Source organism: Tamandua tetradactyla, chromosome X (assembly GCF_023851605.1).
Source record: "Tamandua tetradactyla isolate mTamTet1 chromosome X, mTamTet1.pri, whole genome shotgun sequence".
In the NCBI taxonomy this organism is placed as follows: domain Eukaryota; kingdom Metazoa; phylum Chordata; class Mammalia; order Pilosa; family Myrmecophagidae; genus Tamandua; species Tamandua tetradactyla.
This window is the reverse complement of record NC_135353.1, coordinates 10,007,139-10,028,503: the sequence shown is the minus strand read 5'-3', so window position 1 is coordinate 10,028,503 and position 21,365 is coordinate 10,007,139. Positions and strand designations below refer to the sequence as shown.

The 21,365-nt window shown below is 34.7% G+C and overlaps 1 long non-coding RNA gene across 2 annotated transcripts in view; it reads right to left on the bottom strand.

The window, feature by feature from the left end:
* Nucleotides 1–1,702: 1,702 nt before the first annotated feature.
* Nucleotides 1,703–21,365, bottom strand: part of LOC143670632 (uncharacterized) — a 39,045-nt gene continuing 19,382 nt past the window's right edge. The window contains exon 3 of one of the 2 annotated variants that reach the window (XR_013169414.1): nt 1,703–1,883. This is a non-coding gene — a long non-coding RNA (uncharacterized LOC143670632). Of the gene's footprint in view, nt 1,884–19,768; nt 19,851–21,365 lie in introns of those variants that run through there. The other variant, XR_013169415.1, reaches the window with a different exon arrangement.

Below are 21,365 nucleotides of genomic sequence, written 5' to 3'. Positions count from 1 at the left end.
TTAAGAATTCCAAGATGGTTTATCTTTCTTAGAGACTCCATGGGATTGCTAAAGAGAAATGAATCTCTAAAAGCATTGATCCATTTTTTTTTGTTTTCAATTTATTCAGGCCAAATGTTTTATCTGACCAAATTCATAAGACAAAGATTTAGAAAAACTAGCTCTGGGTTCAGTCCACCGCAGCTCTGTCACGACTTCCCGAAACCTATTCTTTACCTCATGGAGACAGAAGATTCCATTTAATAGGTGTATTTTATTGCCACTTACAGTAAAAACATTAAGTAAAATATGCTTCAGTTCTTAGAGATATGGATGACTGCATTAGGAAGAAAACCTCAAGGTCAGAAGTAAACTCTTTGTAAGAGATACAAAATCAATATTTCAAGCAAAACATATTAGATCTGAACATGCAAAGCAATAAGAACTCAAAAATATTAATTAACATACAGGCATGTCTCCAGAATATTCATTGACTGGTAGAGGAGTATCCATTTATTTCTCCAATAACTTCAAGGAGTTCTCAGCCTTTAGAAAACGCAGAGGGACGCTGGATTTACATTTCAACAATTTTAAAGCAGCATCTCTGAAAGATTAACTATTTTTAGCCCATGTCTACAGAATGCCAAACATTCAGCCATGTCAAAAAAAGAAGATAATAAACATCATCCAAGCAGGCTTTCTAAATCTCATTCACATTTATGATTTATACCCACACCGTCTTCTAAAAATAATCCTAAGTAGACAATTAGTTAGGGAGACCAAACATGTTTATTGAGAGTCCATTGTGTGCTTAGCCCTAGGCCAGATGCTGTAAATACAATGGCTAATAACACATATGTGATCTTGCCCCTTGCTTAGCTTATATCTATCGAGGGAGACAGACAGTAAAATATTATGCAAACAGATGAATACAGAAATGAAGTTATAATAAGTGAATTGAAGGAAACACGATGTGCAGCAATAGTGAACTGTATTGGGTCTACATGGAATGGTCAGGAAAGACCTCTCTGAGTATATGATTGAGCAGAAACAGGAATGATAAGATGAAGGAAGAACATAATGTAGAACATCTCTGAGAGGAAACAAGATTTCTTCTTTAATAAAGAGAATAATAACCAATAAAAATGAAAGGAGTACCTAGAGAAACACAAGAGTGAACAAAGACAGCACTGTATTCTTCATGGAAGGTATAGTCTTTCAGGGTGTACAGACGTTAAACAGATAATAACAAATAATGATGAATAAGTAGGCCAAATACTGTAAAAGAGATTTGTAGGAATCTTTGGGGGCATAAAATAACAGGGAGTGTCTAACTTGAACTTGGGGAAACAGGGAAGAATTCTTTGAGGAAATAATATTTACAGCTGAGTTTTAAGCATCAAACTAGTAAATTCTGCATGTAATAGAAAAGATGAACCACTTGTAGAGAAATATAAAGGTATCTGTGTAACTCTGAGTTGGAGGTCTTAGTTAAGAGAACTGCAAAATTCTAGCAAGTTAAAAGGCTTTGTCTAATCGTTAGTATTCTCATTGACATCATCTTACTAAACTCTAAATTCAGGTTATGACCTGGCTTCTCCTAGAAAAAGAATATATTGGCAGATAAAAGGCACCCTAATATGGCTAAAATTCTCATTGTAAGTTAATATACTTTCTCTTTAATTATAAAAAGACTATTCAATATAAGAATACTTACATGATTCGAGGTGTTTTTGAAAGTTTTTCTTATAATCACTGGGTTGTAAAAAGTCATGGAAGTATTTGTCAACAGATTATTCTATACAAATGCTGGGGTCTTGGTCATCATATGAAGTATTTTTCCAATTGCAGGCTGCTGAGATCTTCTTACAAATAAAAAGATTGTGACAGTCTTATTGATCCATCTGTGAACACAAATTGCACACTACTGTTATTTGACCAACTCCCTCAAGACTGAGTATGCATAGCAATACCAGCAAATTCTAGAGTAACAATTACATGCTCAATATAACAAAAGAAACAAGGGATGTTAAAATGTATAAAGTATATTGTAATAAGGAAAACAAGGGCTTGGGATTCAGATAGAATTAGACTTCAACCCGGCTCGGCAATTTATTAGCTGCATACATTTGAGAAAGTTATTTAATCATTTAGAAAGATTTTTTTTCATCACCAGCAAAATAGAAATTGTTGTACCTTTTTAAGTGAATTATTTTGAAGACCTAAGATAAAATACATTAAGTATTTAATGGAAAAGTCTGGACATATGGAGATTTTTCCTTTATCAAACAACATTTTAAGATATTTTAACTAATCTGTGAAAAGGGGAAAGAAGAGATGAAGAGTTTTATAAGTTTCAACTTGTCTTAATGTTGCATTTAATTTTATTTTATCAAGGCTTTAATTAAAAAGCAAGCATATCCACAAAGCCCCAAACATCATGGAAATGGGTAAGAGAGCTTGTATTTATCCAAAGGCACCAGTGAGAAAGCAATTCTTCACAGTAGTATGGTAGAGCCAGAGCCCACAGGCATACAAGAATGTACTGTTCATCTCTTCTCAATTCCACTTTCAATGATATAATGCTAATAATTTGAAATCCACCATTGTAGGGGCATTTACACCAAGGAAATTGGTAAATGATGTGAATCAGGGCTTTATTTTCTTTTTTCAGAGAGTCACCATACAGCACTTTTCTTGGCCATGGTCATTTACATTATGGCCACAGGAAGAAGACATGTTATATATAGCACAGAGCCCCACTAGGCCTGAGAAAGAGTATAAAACATTCTCTAAGATCTGGTAACACTTTTGGTAATGACAGTGCTTTTCACACTTTAATGTACATAAGAACCATTTGAGGATCTCTTTAAAATGCAGAACCTGTTTCAGTAGGTCTGGATTGCAGCCTGAGATTATGTTTTCTGTTTTTACATTCTCCCCAGGGAAGCCAAGTGTGATTCTTGGTAAAGCAAAAGGGTTATGGGACATTTAATTAACTTCTTTCATCTAAACGAGTCCCCACTGGGAAACTTTTAAAAACAAGCAAACAATCAAACAAAACCTTTTGTTATTAAGATTATTTAGTTATTGGTGTTGAAACCAAGTTCTTGAAAACCTATGTAAATGACGCTTGGTTATTATTCTTTACAACGAGGCAACAATTTATTTTCCCAAAATGATTAAGCTAATTATTCTGCTAGAAATTCTACCAGAATATAGAAAATCTCTGGTTAAAAGTCAAAGAACTATGTTATTTTCTCTTCTACGCCCCTCCCTCAAAATCCATCAATGATGTAGAAAGAAAAAAGGAGAATGTTTTCATGGAGGGAAAGTGGATCTGTCTTCAAAGCCAGTAGAAATTGGCCACAATCTCTAATCCATAAATTTTGAAATGTGTCTACAAAACATTGTGAAATATGAAGCAAAACAAGGGAGAAGAATCAGAGTTAAAACCATGTCTCTGTACACCTCAAGAAGGATGGAGAGTTTCTCTAAAATTATTGCTGCTCTCCTGACTATTTTATTAAAAAGAGTAGTTAGGGCTAGAGGAAGGAGCAGACAATTAGAGAGGTGGAGAATATCTCTTTTAAATTGGCATTGCAAAATGGCAAGGGAGATAGACCTGAAGAAGAAAACACACTGAATTAAAGGTTTACACATGATTTAACCTTCTAACCAGCTGGGACTGCCAGAGATGAAGTAGACTAAGTGACAGAAGGGAAACGGTAGTTATTAGAGCACAAATCAAAGAGTCTGTATCTTCAGAGATTTACTGTGAATGATCAGTTACTCAACTGTCAATAAGTAAGAGAGGAAATATCAGTAGGGAAAGCAGACAGATATTTGTAATGAGAAATTACCTGAGAAATAAATTCAAATCAAAGATATTGACAGCCTCATAGCTCAGCCCTCCCACCACCCTCATAAAACCAGGAATGGCCCCATTAAATGAAGAGTAATAATCTCATATAACCAAAGAAAATTTAAAAAGTCATTTTTATTTCAAAGAAAGAAAGAAACATAGGCAAAATTACCCAAACAACCAGAGAACAGATTTCAGACAGATATTACTCCACAGTCAGAAAAAAATGACAAACATGAGTTGGATTAAAAAAAGGAGCTCTAATAAGAATATAGATACTCAAAATTTAGATTGTATGATGATTGACATAGTTGAATAGCTAGCAGAAATCAGAAAATAAGTAGGAAAGAACATCTGAATATTATAGATGTTAGAAGCAATAATATGATGAATAAACATGACTGAAAATATATTCAAACTTTATGGAAAACCATGAAGAAATTACACTAAATAAAATCAATAAAAAGGACTATTAAAATATGAAAAGTAATATCTGAAAGGCAGTCAAAGTTATCCAGCTTACAAACAGCTAGTTTTCCTGAAGAATGAAATAAGACAAATGAAGGTTAAGAGAGACCTGAATATGCAGATGAAAGGATAAATTGTGTCAAACGGATAAAATGGTACAGAACATTCAGTATGAGACCCTATCTGGAAGAAGTTACTGAAGTTCAAGGATAAAGAAAGATACATGAAAACATTCAGGAAGAAAGAACAAGTCATTTACAAAGAGGGCTCTATTCTCTACTGACCTTGACAGATTAATTTAAATGCACTTCCACTCCTGTTGTAAAAAAATATAAAATTGAACAAAATTTATGAAACAATAGTTTCCAGAGAGTGAACAATAATCAGTTAGGACTGTGATCCCAGAAGTAAGGAAAATAAATGAACTGAACCCTAAGACCACCCCAGCTGTCTGTCTGGAGGCATTTCTGGACTGCAAAAGAGGGAGGTGAAAATTAAGCTAGCATAGTGGTCTTGCTAAGTTAAGGAAGCAAAGATCATAGTTTGGGGAAGATGAAGAAGTTGGAGAAATACCAGGAAAGAGAACTAGAGAGGAGGGAGAAACACCAAAAAAAACAGAAAACAGAACCCTGCAGAATCTACATAGAAATCCCCTTGCATTTGGAGCTGAATATTAAGCTGTACATGTATAGCATGGAACTCCAAGACACCAGAGGAATGACAACTTCTGGAGAATTATAAGCTTAATAATACCTAGAGTTTCAGGACGACATGGAGACTTTTGAGTTCCAATCAGCCAGCATAGAGTGACTATGTTGAACAGCCAGAATTAGAGTCCCTGGAAGTCTTATGCTTTAAGAATAAGGATAGAATAGCTCTAAGGTTTACTTTAAATCTGATAAAGAAAACCAGATCAGAACTGATCTGTAAGTTACCTAAATTGTGACTCGAAATAACTAAACCAAATAAAAGCCATTCACATTTTACTAGTCCATCAAAATCCAAACATTCAGCAATGTAAAACCATCATGTCCACTATCCAATACAAATTTCTTAGACATACTCAAAGGTAGAAAAATAAACCCATGAATGAGAGCAAAATAAGTCAATATAATCAGACCTAGATATGAGATAGATGATGAAGGCAGTGGAAAATCCTGAGACCTGCATGTTTTTTCCCTTTGTAATTGCTTAGCAGTTTTTATAAGGTTTTAAAATATGCATCATTAACAATCTACCTACAATAATATTGTATCACTTCATGTATAATGTAAGAACCTTACTATACTATGCCCCTATTTTCTGGTTTTCATATGACCCTGCAATTCCACACATGGGTATTTACTGAAGAGAAATGAAAACCTGCTCACACAGTCACACATGCGTATGTTTACAACAATGTTGCTCATAATCAAGAAAAACTGGAAAACAAATATTCATCAAATGTTGAATTGATAAATGAATTTTGATATATCCATACAATTAAATACTACTCAGTAATAAAAGAACAAACTGCTCATATAAGCAACAACATGGATAAATCATGAAACTATTATGCTAAATTACAGAAGCAGACTTTGGAAGATGCAAAACATTAGGATGAAATCAGATCAATGGCTGGACAAGGGAGGATGGGATTCATTGCAAAGAGACTATGGAAGCTTTTTGGTGTGATGGAAATGTTCTGCATGCTGATATTGGTGATATTTAAGTGACTAGATACATTTCTAAAACCTGATTAAACTATGGACTTAAAAAAGGTGAATTTACTGTATGTAAATTTTACCTTCCCATCACTAAAAAAAAAGATAATTAACAGTTTAAAGCCAAATCATGCCAATGTATTCGAAGTTTATATGATATTTTGAAGTGAACTGTATGAAAACAGTAGTACAAAGAACAGAATCAGAAAATAGGGGCATAGTATAGTAAGGTTCTTACATTATACATGAAGTGATATAATATTATTGCAGGTAGATTGTTAATGATGCATATTTTAAAACCTTATAGAAACCGCTAAGCAATTACAAAGGGAAAAAACATGCAGGGCTCAGGATTTTCCACTATACCATACAATGACAGAAGACAGTGAAGCAATATGTACAGAGCTCTAGACAATAAAAAAGAATCCAAAGATTATCAATCCAAATTGCCCTCCTAGTATAAAGTCTATAGACTTGTATAACATAAATCCCTCTCTTGATGATATCCATAACTCCTGTTTCCTAACGCCTTGTTTCACTAAGGCAGCAATATCATTGAACTCTGAACAGCCTCTGCATGGAGGAAAATCATGCAACTTCAGAAATTGTTGCTGTCACAAATACATGTTCTTTAAATTGGACTTTTGATAGTATCTAATTACACTCCTTAGGTTATCTCAACTAAGTTTTTTGTCTCCATTTTTCAATTCATGGGAATACAAAGCTTTCAATATTCTTAAAGATCTCCCACACCACATGAAAAAAAAAGAGAACTTCAAATGCCTCAACTTAAACTGTTACATATTTTTCAATTAACTCTGCACCCACATTGTCGTTTATCTTGTCCAAGACTAACTCCTTGTTCTCTGGATCCTGCTCAATGCTGACTCCTTTAAAACCTCTATATCTTAGTCTCTCCAACTTTACCTTCATCTTTCCATATACATCGAAACATATTCCAGTCTCTGATTCTTTAAAAATGAGACATTAACAAAGAAAACAGGGGGGAAAATGCCCCTCATTGACTCAATTCCCTAGCTAGTAGCCTATCACTTGCTTCCCCATTATTGACATTTTTTCAAGATCTGTTAGCAATGGCTGCCTCTTCCTCTTTACTTTCCATTCACCACTCAACCCATTCAGGCCGGTTCCTACCCAAGCAGTCCATTGAAATGGCTATTGCTAAATTCAGTGATGACCTGCGTGTTATAAAAGTGAAAAAAATTTTGAAATGTGGTGAGAATTCAAATTCTCATCAGCATTTCCACATGGTGATTCAAACACCTTCAGTTATTATTTTAGTAAATATCGGTTCTTTCTTGAAATTTAAATCATCAGATCTTTTTTTTAGTACTGGACCTAAAACATAGAAACCTTATACATATAATGTTCTTTTAAAAATGCCATGCCATAATAGGTATGTCAATTACTATTGCTAACATTCTTTTCAGGCAAACTGGATTACGTTTTTGAAAACTGAACCTTGAAAGGTTTGATATTTCAAATTCCTCACCATAGCAACTTTGTGGATTTAATACCACTGTATTGTATTTGTAGGTATTTTGCATTTGTTATATCCAGTGAGTGAAGGAACAGAAAGAAAGAGAATTAAATATGTTCACATTCCTCTGAAAAGAGTTCAAAGCTTCACCTTGGCCCACTTTCAAAATGGATACAAACTGAAGCTTTACTGAAATCAAGAATTGCCATACTCATGTTCACATTGCTTTGTCTAAATTGCACTATTGTTCATGATATTTACTAGATTAAAATCTTTAAGAATAAGCCCTCTTCTTTATACAGTTTGATAATATATACAACAATGCTTCATAAATGCAAAAGATCTATGCTGCAAGTTATGATGATGGTGGTAATCTTTTGTAAAACTGAAGACCATGCAAAATATTGTATGCTAAGTTGACATGAAGCCCTGTTATGTTGGTAGTCTGGAGTGGGTCAGCTCACCTGGTGCATTCATTCTTGTAATGAGATAGTCATTCTAAGTGCCCCCCACCCCCAATTCGGTTTTCTCTCCTACAGCTATATTTGAAGTTTTTATGTTTATGTTTATGTTTTGTTTTTATTTTCTTTTTGGATGATCATAAAGACAACAACATAGATTAGCTGAAAAGAACAGAACCCATTCTTTAATCAAGAGAATAAAAATGGTCAGCATTAAGTTTTGGTATTTGCTTTTCGACGCCAAGTATGGGCAAAATCCTTATCCAGAAGTTGACATAGAAACATTTTCATGCTACTATTGGTTCAATTACTTTGTATTTTACCATCTTTAAACATTTTAATACTTATATTTTGATATATCAGTATCATTAATTAAACCAAAAAGGCATTTTTAATCATCCCATCCCATGCCACTTATCCAGTTTAACTCCCATAAAAAAATGCATTTCAAAGTTCTGGGAAATTCCCTACTGACATCTCAAAGTACAAATGAATTTTCTTCCAATTGTGCAAAATATTTCCTGACTCTTCCTCTAAGTGCTCAAATATGCCTTGCTATAATCACCTTCTCATCACTACTGCTACAGCAGGATAAGTTTTGTAGACCTTCCTTTCTTTCATCCAGTAAGATATCATCCTCCCATTTGAAAACTAAATAGAAGAGCCAACCCCTATTCTGAAAGAACTTCCACTGTGTTTGTTCACTATAACATGATGTCAATAATTCATCTACCCTTTATTCCCCACCATATATCAGTAACTCTAATTCAAAGCATTCCACACACAGCGTTAATCATTTTTTTTGTTTTGTTTGTCATGTTCAACTATATGTATAAAACTCTTAAGAATTTAATCAGGTGTCCATTGCCTACCTTTTCAGAGCCTGTGCACCAACAAATTTGAAATACTTACCCTATCCTCTATTTATTGCTCACTTTCCTGTGAGCAACTGTGCCTTTGGCCTCTATTCCTCTTTTAGATTTAGGTTTGAGCCCAGTTTGATCACTTATATAGATGTGTAACATTGGACAAATTGCCTAACTCCTATCATCTGTTCCTTCTCATGTAAATTAAAAGTGATTATTGGCACCCACATAGAGTTGTTATGCAGACTAAGACTGTATGCTAATCTTTTAGAATGATGCCTAGCACAGAGTAGACTCTCAAAACATACTAGTCAGTGTTTTAGGGTACCCAGTATATAGTACCCCTCCAAATACTATTTCTGAACCAAAAATTGAAAAAGACCAAGGAGTCTTTGATAGCATGATAATGCTAATATTGGAGGATGTGTCTTAGGTGCTTGACAAAATTGGACTCCCTAAAACTCTACTCTAGAATTAGGTAGAGTTACCCAGCCAATTCTAGGCAGCACTGAGCAATCATAGGCTTTTCACTACAAAGGGTATCATATAAAACTTATGGTGTGGAAGAACATGGCACAATTTACTGTTTCTATACTCAGACTGACTCCCCAACAAGATTAAAGGGAGAGAGAAAAATCTATACATACTCTAATCCTAATTCCCAAAATACTCATGAATAAATCTCCCCACCTTCCTTGAGTAGAAGTAAAAGAATAGGTTAGAAGATGCCACTGATAGTTGAGTTTCACTGTGGCAGTCCGATGTAATTTACAAGTAAAGAATTTGGAATGCCAGTGATTCCATAGAATAATGTCACATATGAAATATTGAATGCCAGTAAATAAAAAAATCATTAATATAATGAAAATCGTACAAAAACAAAGAATTCTATGTGATAATTCTACTCAGAATGAGTTGGCATAGTCTTACAGGTACAAAAATAGCAGTATCCAATCAGATAAGCAACTATAAACCACTGTTTTATGTAACTGTCAGGTGAATCCAATAGCCTGAGAAATATCACAATTCACAGCTTTCTGAACAAGCCTGCAGGTAACTATTTACATAAAAATCTTGTCTGTTGCTGTACAAATTTAGGATAGATCTCATGCAAGGGAAAAGTAAAACTCAAATTCATTTATTTTCACAATAAAGCATAATCTGGACCACTCAAATTTCGTGTGCATACAATTTACTCATGGAACATATTAAAACATTATTTCCTCAGCTCTACCTCCAAAGATTATGGGAGCTTTAACTTGCAGTACGACTGTAGTATTTCGATTTTTATAGGTACATGGGATTCTTATGCAAGTGGTCAGAGAACCACAAAGCCTAAGAATTAATGATCTAGAAATTAAGACCCTTTTTCCCTAGGTATACAGACTGATTATCTTTCAGATAACTTATCTCAACTTAAGGTAAAGCTCTCTGTCATAAAACCCCTGATATAACTGATACGTAAGATTCATAATAGGCAATGTGGTTGATTGAATCATGTACCCAAGCAAAAGGCATGTTCTTAACCTTAATCCACTTTCCTATGGATTTTGAAGATATTATTAGCTTATGGTGTAGTCAAATTGAATCAGTTTGGGTCTGAATCAATGTTATTGGAGGGCTTATAAAGAAAAAACAGAAGTCAGAGAGAAGCACAGGAGGACACCAAGGACATTGCCATATGAAGGAAGACTGTTGTTGTGAGAACACTACTGACCTCAGAGGCAAGCATGGCTTTACTGATGCTTCAGATTTGGACCTCTGACCTCTAAAACTGCGAGCCAATAAATTCTTGGTGTTTGAGCATAACCATCGGGTGGTATTTGCCATACCAGCCTGGCAAATGAACACAGACAGTGACTCTCAAACTTAACTATATATGGCAATCACACGGAAGCTTTACAATATATCGATAATCATATCTCACCCCCCCAAAAATTCTGATTTGATTGATCTGTGGTGCGCCATGATAATCTAGATTTTTAGAAAATTCCTCAGGTGATTTTAATATGAAGCCAAGGTTAAGAATCATTGATATAATTGAAGTAGTTCTCAAATTTTAATGTACATTCAGAATCCTGGGGGATCTTATTAAAAATCAGGCTCAGAATCTGGTGTGGCAATACAATCTTCCTAGAAACTAAACATCCCTCTGATAAAACTACAGATAAAGCAAACTATGAACTACAGACAAAACAAAAATATACACAAATACATACACACATACAGACACAATCTAGTTTGCTTTGATAAAAACTTAACTTCAATAGTATGCACAAACTATGTTCTTATCCCCTTCCTCTGCCCATTTTAGTGTAGTTTTTCACAAATTACATGTTTAAATTAAGATCCCAAAATCACTGAATTGTCATTTATTTTTGGCTTGTGCCTTTTAGATCATATAGGAAGTAGAAAGTGGAGTTCCCAATGAAAAACACAATAGTACTGGCATTTATATTTACCTTAATCATTACCATTACTGGAGATCTTTATTTATTCACATGGATTCTATCTATTGTCTATTATCTTTTCTTTTCCACCTGCAGAACTCTTTTTAGCATCCCTTCTAGGGTGAGTGTAGTATGAAAAATTCCCTCAGCTTCTGTTTATCTGGGAATGTTTTAATTTCTTCCACTTGAAAGATAATTATTAGAGAAGTTGTAAGTTTACAGGAAAGTCATGCAGAAAATGCAGAGTTCCCACATATCCACCTTCACTCTCACAGTTTTCCCTTCATTACACTTTACATTAGTGTGGTATCAATATTACAGTTGAAGAAACAATATTGTTACAGTTATACAATTAACTATATTCCATAGTTTACATTAGGATTCATAGTTTATGTTGTACAGTGCTTTGGTTTTTAAAACATTTATTCTAGTAACATATTGTTTTAGTTTCCTAGGCTGCTCAAGCAAATACCATGAAATAGATAGGTTAAACAATGGGAATTTATTTGCTTACAGTTTTGAAGCTAAAAGAAAGTCAATATCAAGGTATTATCAATGCAACGTTTTTCCCCCAAAGGCTATGGCAATCTGGGGTTGGCTGCTGGGCTGTTCTGGGTCCTTAGCTTGTCACATGGCAGTCCCTCTTGGCCTCCCCATTCTCTTACAGGTTTCACTGGTTTTGGCTTCCTGCGGTTTTCTCTCTTTGTCTGAATTTCATTCCTTCATAAAGGATTCCAGTAGTAGGATTAAGACCCATCTGATTGAGGTGGGAAATATCTAACTTAACCTCATCAAAAGGTCCTTCTTACAATGGGTTCACACCCACAGGCATGGATTAAATATAAGAATATGTTTTTTCTGGGGTATATACAACTTCATTCCATCACATTCTACCTTCTGGACTTCCAAAAGGCATGTTATTTCTATATGCAAAACATCTCATTCCATCACAATATCCCTAAAGCCTCAAGTGATTTCAGAAACAATGCTTAGCACAAAGTGTTATAAAAATCAAAGTTGTGGGCATGATTTGTCCTGGAGCACAATTACCCTCTATCTGTGGACCTGTGAAACCTACAGAGCAAGTGATCTTGCTTGTAATATACAGTGGAAGGACAAACATAGGATAAATATTCCCATCCCCATAGGGAGAAATAAGAGGGAAAACAGAGATCACAGATCCCAAACAATTCTGAAAACTAGGGCATACTCCAACAGATTTTAAGGTAAAAGAATCATATATATGGGAGAGAATTTTGTCCTTCAGACCTGATAAAGTAGAAGCCCCGTCCCTTTCAAGTCCTTGTACAGGGGCCATGCTCTCCCCAAACACTGGGATGGAGGCTCCACGCTCTCCAAGCACTGAGATGGCAGCACTTTTCCTGAACAACTGGAAGAAGGGTCCACCCTCTCCAAGTGCCAGGGAAGACTCATCTTTTCCACACACATTGGTGCACCTATTCTCTTGGTCTGAGGAGATCTCTTTGGTCAAGACCTCAGCTTCTATGGTAATTGAACCTCAGCTTCTATGCCCTTGAGGTAATTCTTTCTTCAATTTTCTGCTTTTCTCTTCCTTTTAGCCCAGGCTGGCAGTGGTTCTGTTCATACAATTTATGCAAAAGTCTGCTCAGTTATGCATTCATAGGGGTCCAATCCCTTAGACAGAAAAACTCCATAGAAGCTTCCTGGATAACTGCATTTCCAATTCTGACTTGCACCGAAATTGCTGACTGGGTCCATGTGAAGTTAAGCCCTCACATGGAGCACTATTCTTTGGGGACCTGCTTTCTGGATACTCAATTTCCAGATCATCAGCTACAGGTTTCTCTGTACCAGAAGCTCAATTTTCAGCTCATCCCTTTCCTCCCACATTTTACTATAAGCTTCAGGGAGGAGCCTGGCTTCACTTTCCACATTTAGTTTGGAAATCTCCAAGTTCATCACTCTCGAGTTCTGCCTTCCATGTAACACCAGAACTCAATTTCGCAAGTTCTCTGCCACTTTAAAACCAGAACTATCTTTCTATTTTAAGAAGATTGGAAAAGAAGAGAAAAAAGTAAAACTATGTAAGTAGGAAGAAATAATAATAAATATAAGATAAAAATCAACAAAATAGAAAACAGACAATAGAGAAAATTAACAAAACCAAAACCTAGTACATTATAAGGATAAATAAAATTGACAACCCCCTAGATAGACTGAACAAGAAATAGATTAAAAACATGAATCGTGGGTATCAGAAATAAAAGGGGAGTTAGTACTACATACCCTGAGACATCAAAAGTAATGTAGGATAATATTATAAACAATTTTGTCCCCAAAATGAAAATACTGTACAAATACTTTAAAGTATTCAAAATTAAGAAAATGACTTAAGAGGAAAAGGAAAATCAGAGTAGCTTTATATCTATTAAAGAAAAATCATCTGTTACAAAAGCTTTCACACAAAGAAAACTCCAGACCCAGATGGTTTCACTTGTGAATTCCACCAAACATTCAGGGAAGAACTCTTACACAAATATTTTCAGAAAATAGATGTAAAACTTTGCTCCAAACATTTCATTAGGCTCCAACCCTGTAACCAAAAGCAAAGATTCTACCAAAAAAGAGAATTTAAGACCATTGACCCTCATAAACATAAGCACAAAAATCTTTAACAAAATATTTGCAAATAAAAATCTAACAATATATATAAAAGTAATACAGCACTAATAAGTATGACTTATCCCAGGAATGTAAGGTGGGTTTAATATTTGACAGTTAATCAACGTAATTACATATTACCAGACTAAAGAAAACAATATGAACTTGTTAATAGTTGCACCCACTCCTGATTTTTGAGAAATATTCAGCATCATGAGAATACCAGGAATTTACCCAATCTGATAAAGGACATCTATGAAAACCCTATAGCTGATATATAAAATTAGAATTAATGAAGAACAGTGGAATAATTTCTCCTTAAAATTGGAATAAAGGCAAAGATATCTACTTTTCTACTTGTACTCATAGACAAGAAAAAGAAACAAAAAACACAAACATCAGAAAGGAAGAAGTGAATCTGGCCCTATTACAGATGATTTGATTGTCAATATAGAAAGTCCAAAGGAAACTATAGTTCAATTACTAGAATTAATAAATGAATTTGGAAATATTGCAGGATACATGGTTAATATAAACAGCCATTCATAGTTTTATATACTAGGAGCAAATGTTTAAAAATAAATTTTAAAAATATTTTACAATAGCACTGTAAAAACTTAGGAGTTGCTCTAATAAAATATGCCCAAGAACTCTAGAATGGAAATCAAAACATTACTGAAGAAATTATAGAACTCCTAAATAAATCAGGACTTGTACTATGTTCATAATTGGAATTCTCAACATTGTTAAAATGTCACTTCTCCCTAAGTTTGCCTGCAGATTCAATGTAATCTCATACATATTCTAGGAGATATCTGTTTGATTGTTTTTTGTAGATGTTGGGTGGAGTTCTTAAGGAATCTGTGCAGGACAGTGAGTCAAAGCATAATTGATTTATTGAAGGTAGAAAGCAGAGAAAAGCAGGTGGGAGCCAACGAAAGAAAAGAGAAAGCAGGTGGGAGCCAGCGAAAGGAAAGAAAATGGCTCCAGGGAGCCACCAAAAGGAAAGAAGATGGTTCCGGCTCCCCGTTCTGGGAGCTGCATCTAAAAAGGAAAACTACACTGGGAGGGGAGAGTGCCCACTAGGTGGTGTGCCATCCCTTGATTGGATGGGGACTTGTTGACTTATGATTTGATTGGTTGCTGGGGTTCTGGCACACTGCTATTCTTTGATGTGGAGCTGCACATATCATCAAAGGTTATTAAGCAGGAACAGGCTTTGACTACCTGCCTGTGGTTGTTTATCTTACAGGCCTATCTGGCCTTGCTTCATTCACCTTCTGGATGGGGCATCTACATACCTGGGGCTCTTGCTGCTACATCTGGTTCTACTCAAAGAACCTAAGGGGCCCCCTGGTTAAAAAGTCCTTCGTATATGAAAGGTTATTTTTCTGAGACCTGACAGTAGAAATTGACGAGTTGATGCTAAAATCTGCATGTAAATATGAAGGACATAAAATAGCTAAAGGATTTTTGTAAAAGTTGAACCAAGTTGAAGGATGAAATCCTTACTAATTTTTAGGTTTGTTATAAAGCTACAGTAATCAAAAGAGTTTATTATAGGGGAGGAGAAATAGAAATAGAGTCACTCATGTAAGCTCAGTTACAAAGTTTTTAGGCAATTCAATGTAGAGAGAGCTCTCTATAACAAGAGAGTACTCAAACAACCAGAAGAATTTAAGGAAACAGACCAATACCATCCTACATCACATCATACAGAAAAATCAACTTGAAATTGATCATAGTCTTAAATGTAAAACTTAAACAACAAAATTTCTGGAAGAAAGCATAGAAGAAAACGTTTTGAATTTAAGTAGGTTAAGGTTTCTAATTGTGTCAGTATGAAACTCTTGCATACTTCAGTAAAGCCATGATCTTTAATCTTGATTTAATATATAGGATGGAACGTCTGATTGGATTGTTTCTATGGAAGTTGACCCACTCAATTGTGGGTGTGAACTTTTGATTAGATTACCTTCATGGAGATGTGGTACACTCAATTATAGGTGTGACCTTTTGATTAGCTGGAGTTGTGACTCCACCCATTCAAGGTGGGTCTTAATTATTTTTCTAGATTCCTTTAAAAGGGGGAACATTTTGGAGAAAGCTTAGACATTTTGATATGATTGCAGTGATGACAGAGATGCAGAGCCCAACAGACATTGCCATGTGCCTCCCATCAGATGCTAAGCAAGCCAAAACCCAGAGTTGTGTCCTGGAGCTGCTAAGTGAAGGCCCACAGATGCTTAGAGAGGAAACCACTGGCATCAGATGCTGGAAGCAACAGAGACACAGATGAGTGGAGATGCAGAAGGAACTGAGAGAGCCATTTGAATCTAGACGCTGGGAGAGAAGAAATCCCTGCTCCCAGGAACTATTAGGAGATAAAATCCAGAATGTTGGCCCAGAGCAGATAAGTGAAGGCCCACAGACACTTAGAGACGAAGCTACTGGAATCTGGAGATGAAAGCAGCAAAAAACAGGAGCAAGGACCTCAGATGCCAGCCACATGCCTTCCAATTGACAGAGAAATCCAAGATGCCATTCGGCCTTTCTCTGGAGTCAGGGTATCTTTTTCTGGATGCCTTAGTTTGGACATTTTTAAAGCCTTAGAACTGTAAACTTAATAAACTTAATAAATCCCTTTTATAAAAGCCATTCCAGGGCAGGTCATGGTGGCTCAGCAGGCAGAGTTCTTGCCTGCCATGCCAGAGACCTGGGTTCAATTCCCAGTGCCTGCCTATGCCTACAAAAAAGCCATTCTGTTTCTGGTATATTGCATTCTGGCAGCTTTAGCAAACTAACACACTGATATTGAACACAAAACCTAAACCAAAAAAGAAAAATTGGATAAATTGGACTTGAGAAAAATTATACCTTTGCTCATTGAAATATACTGTTAAAACAAAAGAAAGAAGAGGCAAGTAGAAAAAATATATTTAGAACACATTTATCAGAAAAGAGACTACCATCCAGAATATATCAAGAAATCTTATAACTCTATAATCAGAAGAAAACAATCCAGTAAAAAATAGGCAAATGATTTGAACAAAAATTTCACAAAAGATAAATTAATTGCCAATAAAGACATCATTAATGCTGAACGTCATTAATCATCAGTGAAACGGAAAGTGAAACAATGGGAAAACACTTTATGTACATTAGAACACCCAAATTAAGAAGATTGATGACATTCAGTATTGAGAAAGATGTAGCACATTCACAACTCTCATACCCAAATGGTGAGAATGGAAAATAATACATTAGCTTTACAAAGCATGCACTTTGCAAAGGTCTGCATAATCTCATTCTTGTATATTTACAAAGATGAATGAAAATGCATGTCAATATACCAGCAAAGATGAATAGCAAAAGGAAGTTGAGAAAACAATTACATTTACAATAGCAAGTAAAAGAATAAAATATCTAGGAATACATTTAACCAATGATGTAAAGGACTGGTATGCAGAAAATGAGAAATTATTACTGAAAAAAAATTTTAAAGACCTAAATTAATGGAGAAGTATTTTGTGCTCATGGATTGGAAGACTCAATATCATTAAGTTTTCAATTCTACCCAAAGTGATCTACAGATTTAACACAATCCCAAATAAATTTACAACAGACTCCCTCACAGAAAAAGAAAAGCTAATCAACAAACTCATATGAAAGGTCAAAATTCACTGAGAAACCAAAAACAACTGAAAAAAGAAGAAAAGGATGGAGGATTAATATTTCGATTGCAAACATTATTACAAAGCTACAGAAATCAAAACAGTGTGATATTGGCACAGGAACAGTTGTAAAGACAAATGGAATAGAATTGAGAAAACATAAATAAATCTACACACCTGTGGTCAACTGATTTTTTTACAAAGTCACCAAGTCCACTGAATGGGGAAAGAAGAGTCTCTTCAACAAATGGTGATGGAAAAACTGGGTATCCATGTGCAAAAGAATCAATGTGAATCCTTACACACCATGTAGAAAAATTAACTAAAAATTCATCAACAACCTAAATATAAGAGCTAAAACCTTAAAGCTCAGAAGAAAATGTAGATAATGTCTCCAGGACCTGATATTAGGAAATGGACTCCTAGACGTTAATTTTACATAACAAAATTAAAAAATAGATGAACTGACTTTCATCAAAATTAAAAATATTTGTGCATGAAAAGATATTACCAATAAAGACTAAGTATATACAACAGAATGAGAATAAACATTGGGAAACTATATATCTGATAAAGATTTAATACCCAGCAAGTATAAAGAACTCCAACAACTCAATGAATAAAAACAAAAAGAAAAGAATTTAAAAGTGGGCCAAGGAAGGAAATAGATGCCTCTCCAAAGAGGAAATACAAATGGTCAATAAACACATGAAAAGTTTTTCAATATTAACCATTGAAGAAATACAAATCACACAATCATGAGATACTACCTCATACACACTATAATAAATGTTATTAAATAAATGGAAAATAAAGAGTGCTGGCAAGGATGTGGAAAAATAGGAACCCTTCCCTATACATCATTGGTGGAAACATAAAATGGTATACTGTTGTGGAAAACAGTTTGGAGGTGTCTCAAAAAATTGAGACTTTTGAATATAATAGCTTATAAAATAGCTATTATAAAATAAATGGAAAATAGAAAACATTATTTATACAAAGGTTTAGTATGAATTTTTATAGCTACTTTATTCCAGAAAACTGTAAACATCAAATATCCATCAAGTGGTGAAGAGATGAAGAGACTGGTACAATCATACAATGGAATAGTATTCAGCAATAACAAGAAATGAATTACTGATACATGCAAAAATATAAATGAATCTCAAATGAATTATGCTAGAGAACTTTAAAGAAATCAGACTAAAAAATGCAATTAACTGTGTGACTCCATTTATATGACATTTTAGAAAGGAAAAAACTAAGAGACAGGAAACAGACCAATGATATCCAGGGGGTTGGGGTGGAAGAAAAGATTGGCTAGAAAGAGACACGTGGGAACTCTTTTGGTATGACAAAGATATTCAATATTTTGTTTGTGATGGTAATTATATAATGCTTTACATTTGTAAAGCCTGACATTTTTAAAAGCGTAAATTTAACTACGTGTAATGCAAATTAAACTTCAAGAAACTTGACTTTTAGAACATGGAAACACGCAACCTAACATATAACTCAGTATTCCTAGGTGTTTTAGGTTGCTAAAGCTGCCAGAATGCAATATACCAGAAAGAGAAAGGCTTTTAAAAGGGGGATTTATTAAGTTGCAAGTTTAGAGTTCTAAGGCTGTGAAAATGTCCAAATTAAGGCACCAACAAGAGGTTACCTTTACTCAAGAAAGGTTGATGCCATTCTGAACAAGTCTGTCAATTGGGAGGGCAGATGGCTGGCATCTTCTGGAATGTTTGGCTTCTGGACACCTCAGTAAACCGGGAAGGCACATGAGGACGTCTGCTAGCTTTCTCTACTGGCTTCTTTAAATGGCTTCCCTAGGGGTCGCTGGCTGCATGGGCTCTGTCAACTAAAGCTTTTTCCAAAATAGTTCCCTCTTAAAGGATGCCAGTAAGCAACGCCACCTTGAATGGATGGAGGCACATCTCCATGGAAACCATGTAATCAAAAGTTATCACTCAAAATTGGGTTGGTCACATCTCCATGGAAACAATAAAAATGATCACCCAGCAATATTGAATGAGGAGTAAAGAATATGCCTTTTCTGGGATAAAGGACAGTTTCAAACTGGCACACTAGGTATACACCAAAAAGAAATGAAAACATACATTTACAGATGAATTTTCTTCACAAATTTGATAGCGGTTTCATTTGCAATAGCCCAGATAATCCAAATGTCCATCAATGAGTGTGAACAAAATGTGATATAGCCACACAGTGAAGTAATACTATGGAAACAAAAAAAGGAATGAACTGTTAATACATGAGAAGGGAATGGTGCAAAAGGCCCAAGGAGATTTTTCTGGTGACTGATATGTTCACTGTCTCCATTGATATGTATGCATAACGGTTTCATGCATGTATATATATGTCAATGTTCATAAAATTTTGCACTTTAAAATGTTCACTTTGTTGCATCTTAATATTTCAATAAAAATGAAGATTTTGTTTTATTATGTCTGGAGTAAAGCCAAGATTTTCTATTTCTAAAAAATTCCTAAGTGATGTCCATTCTCCTGGTTTCCAGACAGCCCTTTGGGGAGCAAGACTGCAGGAGATATATCAGTCATTCACTCTTCTTCAGTCTCTAAGTGTGATCACTTTAATACTCCTAGGAAGTCACAAGTGTAAATCTTATCTCTGTATCTCTGACCATATAGAGTTTCCTTAAAGATCTACAAGTTATGATTATGCCCTTATCTTAAGCAAATAACAATGACACTGTGAATATTTCTGCCCTTTAGGGAGTAAAAGTACTATTCTGCTGCTCAATATCTATTAAATCTAAAGGACCAAAGGACAAATTCTTTCTAGATTTAGGGTCCAGAACCAAATTCTATACCCCGAAATAACAAGTGTGCTTACCTCTTTTATAAAATGAAAGCTCTGATACTCATTAAGTTTTAGGAAATTTCATAAGTAACATGTGTACAAATGTTTTCATTTTTTGATCAAGATTTTGGTGGTGTATGTGTATGTGTGCACAAAACTGTGGGTATGATGTGGGGGGAATGGAGATATCTGCTTTTGTTTACAAATAATTTCTTAATTTTTACATTTATTGTGTTAAATTTAGCTTTTTAAAAATATGCTTTTATTGTGAAATGATTTGTATTGTTTCAGGAAGTAGGGACATAAATGATAATCATTAAAAAAGCCTTAAGCTAGGTATCAGATGTTCCTTGTTTCATTTGACTTTATTTCTCCCTCTTCCAGGCTCTCTAACTGAACTGAGCGTTGGTTATCCTTATTGATCAAAGACCCCATGGCCATTGGCCCTTTACACAGTAAAAGCTATTAACATTATATCATTCCAGAGTATATATAATGAATATACATATTAAATCGATATGCTTCTTTTGATGTTTATCAGTTATGATAGCACTTATACAATCTGGTAAATAAATTTAAATTAAAAATTAAATTGATTTTTATCTCAAGACCCTGTTACTCCTGATATAAAAAAATATATACATAGTAATTCCAGATACATTCAGTCACTTAAAGGTTTTCTCAGTAATTTTAGGTTTAAAAACAATAATTTAAAATTTCACCCCCTCCTCCCTTACTTCTCCCTAGGGTGCCATCACTTCTAGAATCCTTGCCAAGTTTCATGGCATATGGTGAGTGGTCCAGCCATTCCAGCATCTATAAACACTGTCATAAAGCTCTGCTGTACCATCCCCATATCATTACCAAGAGAGCATGCCCAGTTCTACTAGCTTCCCTTTTTAAGGCAACAA